The sequence below is a fragment of the Octopus bimaculoides genome, chromosome 4, assembly GCF_001194135.2.
Source record: "Octopus bimaculoides isolate UCB-OBI-ISO-001 chromosome 4, ASM119413v2, whole genome shotgun sequence".
NCBI classification, from domain to species: Eukaryota; Metazoa; Mollusca; class Cephalopoda; order Octopoda; family Octopodidae; genus Octopus; species Octopus bimaculoides.
Window position 1 is genome coordinate 125,243,750 of NC_068984.1, and position 10,787 is coordinate 125,254,536.

At 38.0% G+C, this 10,787-nt stretch overlaps 1 protein-coding gene and 1 non-coding gene across 2 annotated transcripts in view; one reads left to right on the forward strand and one right to left on the reverse strand.

Annotated features, from left to right (window-relative positions):
- Positions 1 to 10,787, forward strand: part of LOC106873614 (box A-binding factor) — a 240,877-nt gene that overhangs the window by 109,069 nt on the left and 121,021 nt on the right. The window lies entirely within an intron of this gene.
- Positions 6,054 to 6,127, reverse strand: Trnat-cgu (transfer RNA threonine (anticodon CGU)). Its single transcript has one exon. It is a non-coding gene; the product is annotated as a tRNA-Thr (tRNA).

A 10,787-nucleotide genomic window follows, 5' to 3' on the forward strand; every position in this document is an offset into this window, starting at 1 on the left:
GAGGTCGACTTTGCCTTTCATCCTTTCGGGGTCGATAAATTAAGTACCAGTGAAACACTGGGGTTGATGTAATCGGCTAGTCCTCTCCCACAAAATCACTGTCCTTGTGGCAAAATTTGAAACCATTATTATTATTATTATTATTATTATTATTATTATTATTCCTTCGTAACACAGAGTAGGTAAAAATGCACCGGAGTCTTTAGTCATCTGTCAAGTCACACCAAGGAACTCAGACAGATAATACTTTCCTTAAGATGTGTGCTGTGCCCAATAAGGCGGCCTTTTGCAAGACATCAATCTTGCATGGGATTTCCAATTGCCTTAAGAAGTCTTGAAGTTTCAATGGGATTGAGCCCAACGCTCCGATCACCACTGGTATCACTTTTACATTACCCTCTCGCATTCCAAACATTCTTGCCATTTCCACTTTCAATTCGAAGTACTTGGTGATTTCTTTCGATCTCCTTACTCACAACATTCATGTCATTTGGTATGGCGACAGCAATGATCTGACAGTATTTGTCTTTTTTATTCAATATGACAATATCAGGCTGACGATGTTTGACTACACGATGCGTCTGAAAATCATAGTCCCAGAGTATCGTCACTTTTCCATCCTCCTGCATAACTTGGTACATGCTCATACCAGTTTCCTATTACTTCATATTGGTATTTACGGCATAGGAGCCAATGAAGATACACACACATACACTTCATCGTGGCGGCACTTGTATTCTCTCACATCCACTTACCAAGAGGGCCACATTTTCCACACACTTTCCACAGAGTCTGCATTTCTGGGTGTCAGAAGTTTTATAGATGTTATACTTCACTGAATTGGTAGCGAGAGCCTGGTCTTGTGCAGCAATGATCAAGCTTCCGATAGTACGCTTCAAATCACCTCCCTTAAGCCATACCTACGATGTTGTATCATTCTTAACGTCTTGTATATTCCTTTCAAACTATCCATGCATTCTCATTTCAAGGTCTTCTTTTCTCTTCTCCTCAGTTCTTTGGTCAAATTCTTCCTTGTTCGTTATTTCATCTGCATTTATACCCATATCTTTCGCGGCATATTGCTGTAGGTCTTCATCACTATTTATCAAATACTCGGCAAGCGTTCTCCTTTCACTCCTTTTATAATGGTCTATACAAATTAGTCCTCTGACACCATTCTTTCTTTTCTCGACTTTGCCTTTCATCCTTTCGGGGTCGATTAAATAAGTACCAGTTACGCACTAGGATCAATGTAATCGACTTAATCCGTTTGTCTGTCCTTGTTTGTCCCCTCTATGTTTAGCCCCTTGTGGGCAATAAAGAAATTATCATTATTATTATTATTATTATTATTATTATTATTATTATTATTATATGTGTGTATGGATGTGTATTTGTGTGTCTGTGTTCGTCCCAACCCCACCATCGCTTGACAACCGATGTGGTTGTGTTTACGTCCCCGTAACAGCGGTTCTGCAAAAGAAATCGATAGAATACGTACTAGGCTTCCAAAGTATAAGTCCTGTGGTGCTCCAGCATGGCCGCAGTCAAATGACTGAAACAAGTAAAAGAATTTTTTTAAATGTATATGTATATTATAGATATTTGTATAAGTGTGTTTGGGTGTGGATATATGTGTATATGCAAAACATATACATAACAGAACTTGCGGATGCCGACTATATTTATCTTAACAGACATATGTGCAATCAAACGTATGCAATCAAACATACACCCTACCCTCTCTCTCTCTCACACACACACACACACACACACTCACACACACATACGCAAATTCACATATACGTAGATACTTAGAAAGCTGTGTTGCTGGAATGATTTATATTGTGATGTGAGCGAAGATGGAACCCGATACTTTCGTAACACAGTGGGGGCGGAGATTAACGATATATAACTCACTCTCGCTCACTTTCTCTCTCTCTCTCTTTCTCTTTCTCTCCTTCTCTCTCCATTTCTCTCTCCGTCTATCTATCGCCCCTCCTTCCCACTCTCCTCTTTCTCCTCCCCGCCGCCATAATCTCACCATACATTTCTGCTACTCTATCTACTCCCTCCCTATATAACTGACTGTCGCACTTCGGTTTTTTTTTCTTCTTTCACCAAGTCCGGTTACATTTCTATATTCTCCCCGCTCTGTCAGTCTCCTCCAGCTATAAAACTTTACTCAAATATGTAACATAGACTAGGGTCTTTGTTAAAAGTCGTGAAACGGTTCTTGTTTGTATATTTCGCCCAACTGAGTTAGGCCCAGATATATTACTTTAATGGAGACCACGAAGGGTGGTGGAATATATGCACAAGTCCGAATGAATAAGAAGTCACACTGCCAGCCGAATGGAAGATGGTTCGTACCTCTGTGACCAACGTCGATTAATATTAACCCTGAAATATATAATCCGCTTATAAAAGCTAAAATAACATAGGATCAATGAGTCCACGGAGCACTATTGCCCGCCCGTATCCGTAGCGTAAACCACATGAGAGATAAATGATACCTTCAATAAGACCCTTGCCTGTATTGCATGTGACTTCTAGAACTGAGATAAAGTTAATTTATTTCAAGATGGTAGAACTAGTCTGTCTCAAAGGATAAAAGTGGTACAGTTATGATTAAGCGAACTTGACAATGAATATGATGGTCGAAACAACGATCGTTGTGTCAAGTTTTAAAAATAAATGTGTGTGAGTACGTACACACAATGATTTAGAAACTGCTAAAGAACGTGAAATAATTATATTTTTAGGACAGTAAAGATAAACTATAATAATCCTTTCTACTAAAGGAACATCGCCTAAAGTTTCATGGGAGGGAACTTGTCGGCTATATCGATCCCAGTGTTTCACTGAAGTTTAATTTATCGACCCCGAAAAGATGAAAGGCAAAGTCGACCTCGGCAGAATTTGAACTTGGAACGTAAAGACAGACGAAGTGATGCGAAGCATGTTGCCTGGAGTGCTAACAATTCCGCCAGCTCACCGTTTTAAACAAGACCAAAATAATAGCGTGTAAATATTGGATAAAAAATCCTTTTGAATGAAAACAAAAACAAAGGCTGCCTGTTTACGTCTTCTGTAAACGTAACAGACGTTCTACCATTAAACCAATGCGATCTTTCGCATTTCTTTATGAATTCTGGAAAGTTTATTCTTACGAGCAAGAATTGTATGTTGTTGACGTCATAAGAATTTAGCATATATGTGTGCGTGCATGCGTATCCATACCCTTATCTATCTATCTATCTATCTATCTATCTATCTATCTATCTATCTATCTATCTATCTATCTATCTATATAAAATAATAAATAAATGCGCCCTTTTAAAGCCTAGCCAGGCTCATGGGCCCGGCTTCCCGGTTTAAATGGCATATGTGTTCCCCAGCTGGACAGGACGCCAGTCCATCGCAGCGTTACTCATTTTTGCCAGCTGAGTGGACTTGAGAAAGGTGAAATGAAGTGTTTTGCTCAAGAACGCATTGCCCCGTCCAGGAATCAAAACCACAAACTTACGATCATGATGCTGAAACCCTAACTACTAAGCCACGCGACTCCATCTATCTATCTATCTATACATACATACATACATACATACATATATGCATGCATACGAGCGCATATTGGCACAAGCAAATGCACACTTGCACAATCGTACTCACACGCGCTTCTCCCCACCACATTCGTACATATATAATGCAGCTGGGTTTCTGATGTAAATATTAATATCTATCATCATCGATGTTGTCAGCAAAGGCAGAATGAGGCCTCACCCAAATCAATATATTGACCCTAATCGATCACATGTCAATCGTCAAGTATACGATTCGTTACTGTGATAACAGAGATATCGACTACGAATATTTGAAAATTAAAAGGCGTTTCGTACTTTTTCGTGATTGCCCTTTTTTTTTTTTTCTCGTGGGATTGCTTACTTGATCTAGAGAAATGGGTAGTACATATGAACTACACAGGTCTCTCCCGCCCTATGCCTAGTAAACTGATGTCATTAATGTTCCCCTTAAATTGCTGCACGCCCACACTTGCAGTGAAGATATGAGGTCGAGAGTGTTCCAGAGGAATGAATTTTTGGGGTAAGACTGGATATAGTGTTTATCGTTTCATGAATGAGAAAAGAAGAGACAAGTAAGACTGAAAGATGCATGAGAGCAACTATCTCTAAGGAGCAGAGGCCAATATAGTAGAAATAAAAAATTGAATAGAGTGACAAGAGCACGCCCGTGATCCAGTATAAAAGATCGTGTCCGTGAGTGCGTTGAAACGAATTAGTCAAGTTACCTTTAGATGGCAAATTTGTGGTTTTAATTCCGGTTATGATATTTATGATAACCCAAGACCTACATATCTCCTTCTCTTTCTTAATCCCCAATAAAGTTTGTAAGACCAAATAGAAATTGTTCAGCTTTGAAATACTAAGCTACCTAAATCTTAACAAAGGTTTACGTCAGTAGTTCTCGAGCCATTTTTTATCAGTGGATCCTTTGTTTCGTATTTTAGTTGGGTGGATCCCTATAGCCATTCGATATTTAAAAAAAATTCTCTTATATTTTTATAATGAAATATTATAAGCAATTATAAAAATATTTTGTGTATTGTAGATGTATAATCAATTTATTGTTCATAAATAAATTTTTATAAGATCTTATAAGGGGGTCATATGAACCCCTGTTGAGAGCCACTGGTTCACGTGATAAGCAAGACTGAAACGGAAGCATATCATGGAAATGAGATGGAACTGGTGGTTAAAACGGGGTCTAGTGTTTCAACTAATTAGGTTTCCATTCGTCATGGATCCATCGTTTCATCTTCATTATCCCGCGTTGGATAGTTTGATGATGATTAAGCAGCGTCATTTCAAATGGTGACAAATCGACAGAGAGAGAGAGAGAGAGAGAGAGAGAGAGAGAGAGAGAGACTGGTAGTGGTCGTACGACGGGATGATCACGGTTGGAACAATTTTGAAAATATGTGCTCTGGAGCTGAACAGCAATAACTACTAAAACAACAACAGCAGCACTAGCAACAACAAAAGCGACTGGAACTGGTAAGCTAGAGAGAGAGGAGGGGAAAGGCAAAGCGAGAGGGAGAGCGGCACAGAGAGAGGGAGAGGCACAAATTGAGGGAGAGAGATAGAGAGAGTTCTGGGTGAATTTGTCTACAAGAGTTTGTGTGTGTGTGAGGTTATACGTGTATGTGTAGTTGTATGTATGTGTTTGTGTGTTTATATGTATGTGCCTGTGGTTGTATATGTATGTGTGCTTGTATCTGAGTGTGTGTGTGTATGTGTGTGTGTGTATGTGTGTGTGTGGTTGTAGATGAATTGTGTCCGAAGATAAATTGCTGTGTATGAGTTGTTGTAGATGAATTGTTGTGGACGAATTTTAGACAGATTCGCAAGATACCAGTAGAGAGAGAGAGAAAGGAGAGAGAGAGAGAGAGAAGAGGGAGAGAGAGAGGATAAGAGGGAGAGAGAGAGAGGATAAGAGGGAGAGAGAGAGGAGAAGAGGGAGAGAGAGAGAGAAGAGGGAGAGAGAGAGAGGAGAAGAGGGAGAGAGAGAGGAGAAGAGGGAGAGAGAGAGAGGAGAAGAGGGAGAGAGAGAGAGAGGAGAAGAGGGAGAGAGAGAGAGGAGAAGAGGGAGAGAGAGAGAGGAGAAGAGGGAGAGAGAGAGAGGAGAAGAGGGAGAGAGAGAGAGGAGAAGAGGGAGAGAGAGCCTGTGTAGACGATTATCCTAATAGAAACAACAACCATAAATGAATCGAATTAATTTGATAATGTTGTTATAGATACAATATATCTCATAAAAAGATCTTTTTCCTCTTTTTTTTCACCATAATTCTATTGATTTATAGATCTCATAAGATTAAGAGTGATGGGATCAAAACCAAAAACAACCTAAGCTCGACTTGGAAATTAATATATTTTACTTTTAATTACTTTTACATGTTTCAGTCACGAGACTGCGGCCATACTCGGGTACCGCATTGAAAAAAATAAAATAAGTATAGATTTTGCAGACTTTGCCCCAAGTGAGATTCGAACTCACGACCGCTGATTTACGAGACCAGTGCTCTAAACCTCTGAGCTATTGGGACGTATAGAAATGTTCTTTGAAAATTCCAGACATGTTTCTTCTATGGCATCAGAAAAAGTAGCATTGGGGAAGAGATATAAATAGCGGAATAGCTGAAAATGGCACAATCGTTAGAGCATCGGAATAAAAAAAATATATGCTTTTTGGCATTCATTCCGAATCTTTTCACTTTGTGTTCAAATCCCGTCGAAATCAACTTTGTCTTTTATCCCTATAGGACCAATGAAGAAATGTGCCAGCGATGTACTGAAATCTATACTTTTCGTACTAAAATCGATTCTTCGCTTTCTTTCGAGATTATATTTATAATTCGAATTTCTAACCTTGTCTCGAGTGCAGCATTGTATCACGGCTACATGTGCCAACGGAATACTCAGTCGTTGTAGACGCTATTTTCATGAGTGTCGATTTATTTGGATAAACAACTGAATATTAATCGGTTAAACCAATAAGGAATCCATTAAGACAGGCAAAATTAAATAATACTGTGTCCCCTCTGAAAGAGAAGTTTCTATCATTGTTACATAATAGAACACCGCTAGTTTTGAACAGAGAATATACAAAACACAAAATTAATAATTATAATTAATTAGTAATCTTTTCTACGATTGGTACAGGGCCTGGAATTGAGGGAGAGGGACAGTCGATTACATCGATCCCCCTCCCCCGGTGCTTGACTTGTGCTTATTTTCTCGACTCCTGAAGAATAATATTTGTAGTCGTAGGTGGTCACGTTTGGGAATTCATCTGGGCAATGTAATGGGGGTTGCTTCTGATAGGAACCTATGGACGAGATGCCTGAGGACTCTTTCTCTTCGGCAATCCCAGGAGTAATGAGCAAAGAAGATGGATGCATGCATGCACGGATGGGTAGATGGATGGTATAGGTATTTACAGACGCAAAGCAAAGAACTAAGAATAGGAGGGGTTGGGAGTCGATAACATCAACCCGGTACTTGACTGTTGCTTTACTTTATCACTTTGTCGATCTCGAAACGATAAAAAGCAAAGGCGACCAGGGCAGGATTTCGGCCCCCAAATAACTTCGTGTGTTGCATAGATCTATCCACTGGGTTGTTTAACTTTTAATGCTTTATAGTCAGAAGACACCAGTTCAAAGTGTACGAGAAAAGGTAAAAAGAGATAGATATACAGACGGATGGGAGTTGGGGTAGAGGCATAGGAAGATAATCAGGAAGAAACTTTATGTATGTTCAACCTATAACTTTGCACCTGACAGGACATCAGAAATTTAGCAGGAACAAGTAATATATATATGTACGTGCATATATACACCTACGCTCATGCATATCTTCGTATGTTCAAGCACACGTGCATTTACACGTATATATTGAATGGCAACTTCCGTCTAATAAGAATGCGTAATCTTATAAAGATACATACTCACACACGTGCAGGTACAAATATAAATATATAGACTGGAATATTAAATACACATACACGCATTACGAAACTCTCATATTCTCTTTTTCTTATATTCTCACCTTTCCTGTCACTCTGTCTGTCTGTCTCTCTCTCTCTCTCTCTCTCTCTCTCTCTCTCTCTCTCTCTCTCTCTCTCTCTCTCTCTCTCTCTCTCTATCTATCTATCTATCTATCTATCTCTTGCACACGAACACACACAGAGTTTCTATCAACAAAATTCACTCTCAAAGCATTCGTCGACTTGGGGCTATAGTAGAAGACAATTTCCCAAAGTGTCATGTTCTAGGACTGAATCCGAAACCACCTGGTTGTAAAGTAATTTTCTTAACCAGTCATCCATGCCTGCACCTATTATGTCAACTGAATTTCACTTCTAAGACTTGAGGCACTCCGAAATTTTGGTAGAAGATATTTGTCTAATGTCCTCTAAAGTGGGATCGAGCCCGACATCCCGAGACCACAAAAAGCGAACTTCTTAATCGTTCAGCCATGGATGCATCAACATGCATATAGCAGTAGAGAGAGAGACAGACAGACAGACAGAGAGAGAGAGAGAGAGAGGCAGAGACAGACAGAGACAGAGACAGACTGAGAGACAAAGAGAGAGACAGAAAGACAGAGGGAGAGACACAGAGACAGAGAGAGGCAGGCACAAGCATTCTTGGAGAGATTCTCTTTTTAAACATAAACGCCCACAGACGCATACATAAATTTGGCTTCTACTGGAAATGTTTTGAAAGTCTTTCTGTTCTATTTTACTTTATTTTCATATTTTTAAATAAAGAAAAATCTTCTAATCACATGAAGAAAAGCTTTCTTAAGAATAGAAGTAGAAAATACCAATTCTGTTTGCTGACTTGAAATTGAAATTAATAAAATTCATTAAGAAGAAAAAAATTAATATAGTTGAAATCTCGTTTAGCAGCCGACGTTGATAAATCATCACGTGACAGATGCCAACGATTTGATTCAGTGTTTCGTCTTAGTTTCTGCATTATGTCAGACTTACCAAATTTTAAGGACTAACATGTACACTAGTCTGTGAGGAAAGGATTTCTGGTGCCTCTAGGAGCACAGGTGAAAATTATGTAACCCAATTTGAACTAATTGCGAAAAGATAGAGTGTTAATCCCCTAGGATAAGATTCAAGCACGCGAATGTTTTAGCCAATGAAAAGTATTCATACGTTTTTTCAAACACACACACACACACACATACACACACAAGCACATAGACACACGTGTGCATTTATATGTGCATGCATTTGTGCATGAGCGCTAAAATACGTAGACATGATATATTGATAGAAGTATGCAATGGAGAGATATATGTCTGTTATTCATTTAATCATGCTCCGCACGTATATGAATATACATACATTCACACATATATACGTACATATATACATACACATACATAAATCTGTATATATATATATATATATATATATATATATATATATATATATATGCGTATGAATGTATGAATGTGTGTGTATGTATGTACGTCGATTTTGGCAGTGTGTATCCTTGTTTTTTGATCAACTAAACTGCTTATTCAATGAATTATAAGTCTATATGACTGAGTATACCGCAAGTAATTGCGCCCTTAACAATGCTCTCTCGCATTTGTTTTATTTATTTATTTATTTATTTATTTATTTATTTGCTTATTTATTCCTTAATCTCTCTATCTGCCGTGAGTGAGCGCAAAAATTAACGCGAGTTCAAATTTTATCCTTCTTTGCAAAGGATACGCACATCTGTACAACTAACTATATTCAATTAGTATAAATTCGATTTCATCATTGAAAATTCCCCCTTCGTGCGCGCATTTTCCCTTTATGCACTAATCTGAAAAGTATGTGTGCGCACAGTCACACAATTTAGAAGGTAAAATGAACTTTAAATGACCTGAAGTAGAATCAATTTAGCATCGAACATGTGACAAAGACGGTTCTTTAGATTACGTATACAGTCTATCGTATGGATTTTTGCAGCTTCCTTCTATGTAGTTTCATGCACAAGGTTTGGGTTCACTCGAGTTTACAGTAAAAAACACTTCCGCCACCATTTTGGCCAGCCCAGTGATTGACGTCATTAACTCATTAAAAGAATGCTCTCTACAGTGCACACCTTTGTGTATACAAATGCTAGAAACATTACTCCATACTCTTAGGAGTGTGTGTGTGTGTGTGTGTGTGTGTGTGTGTGTGTGTGTGTGTGTGTGTGTGTGTGTGTGTGTGTGTGTGTGTGTGTGTGTGTGTGTGTGTGTGTGTGTGTGTGTGTGTGTGTGTGTGTGAAGGCGCATGGCTCAGTGGTTAGAGCGTCGAGCTTACGATCGTGAGGTTGTGAGTTCGATTCCCGGACCGGGCTGCGTGTTGTGCTCTTGAGCAAAACACTATTTCACGTTGCTCCAGTTCACTCGGCAGTAGAAATGAGTTGCGACGTCACCAATGCCAATCGGTATCGATCTTTGCTTTTCCCTTGGATAAAATAGGTGGCGTGGAGAAAGGAGGCTGGTATTCATGGGCGACTGCTTGTCTTCCATAAAAAACAAGGTTTTGCGTTCGCCGGTGAGGCAACATTCCACTCAGATTTCTTAGGTGCACCCATAGTCATTCGTGGCTGACGGAATCGAGTGTATATGTATATACATATATATATATATATAGTTTTAGGGAAAATAACCAAGTTTCAAGAACTCATCGATGAAAATCCACTATCACATATAGAAAAATTAACAATTAAAAGCACAATAAATGAGTATAATATAAAGCAAAGTAAATATCATAAGATAAATATAATATAATAATAAATATAATATTATTATTATATTATATTATTATATATTATTATATTATATTATTATATTATATTTATCTTATGATATTTACTTTGCTTTATATTATACTCATTTATTGTGCTTTTAATTGTTAATTTTTCTATATGTGATAGTGGATTTTCATCGATGAGTTCTTGAAACTTGGTTATTTTCCCTAAAACTATATATTTTATATATATTTTATCTATAAAGCTCAATTTAATTTTAATTTTTTATAAATTGATTTTAATTGAGTTTTTACCTGTAATTTTGGATTTTGTCCCTAATATTATTATACATATATATATATATATGTATATATACTAGGCTATTTTTACGGAAATTAATGAACTCCGCATGACAAGCGAAAGATTGCCATTCCTAGTATTTATT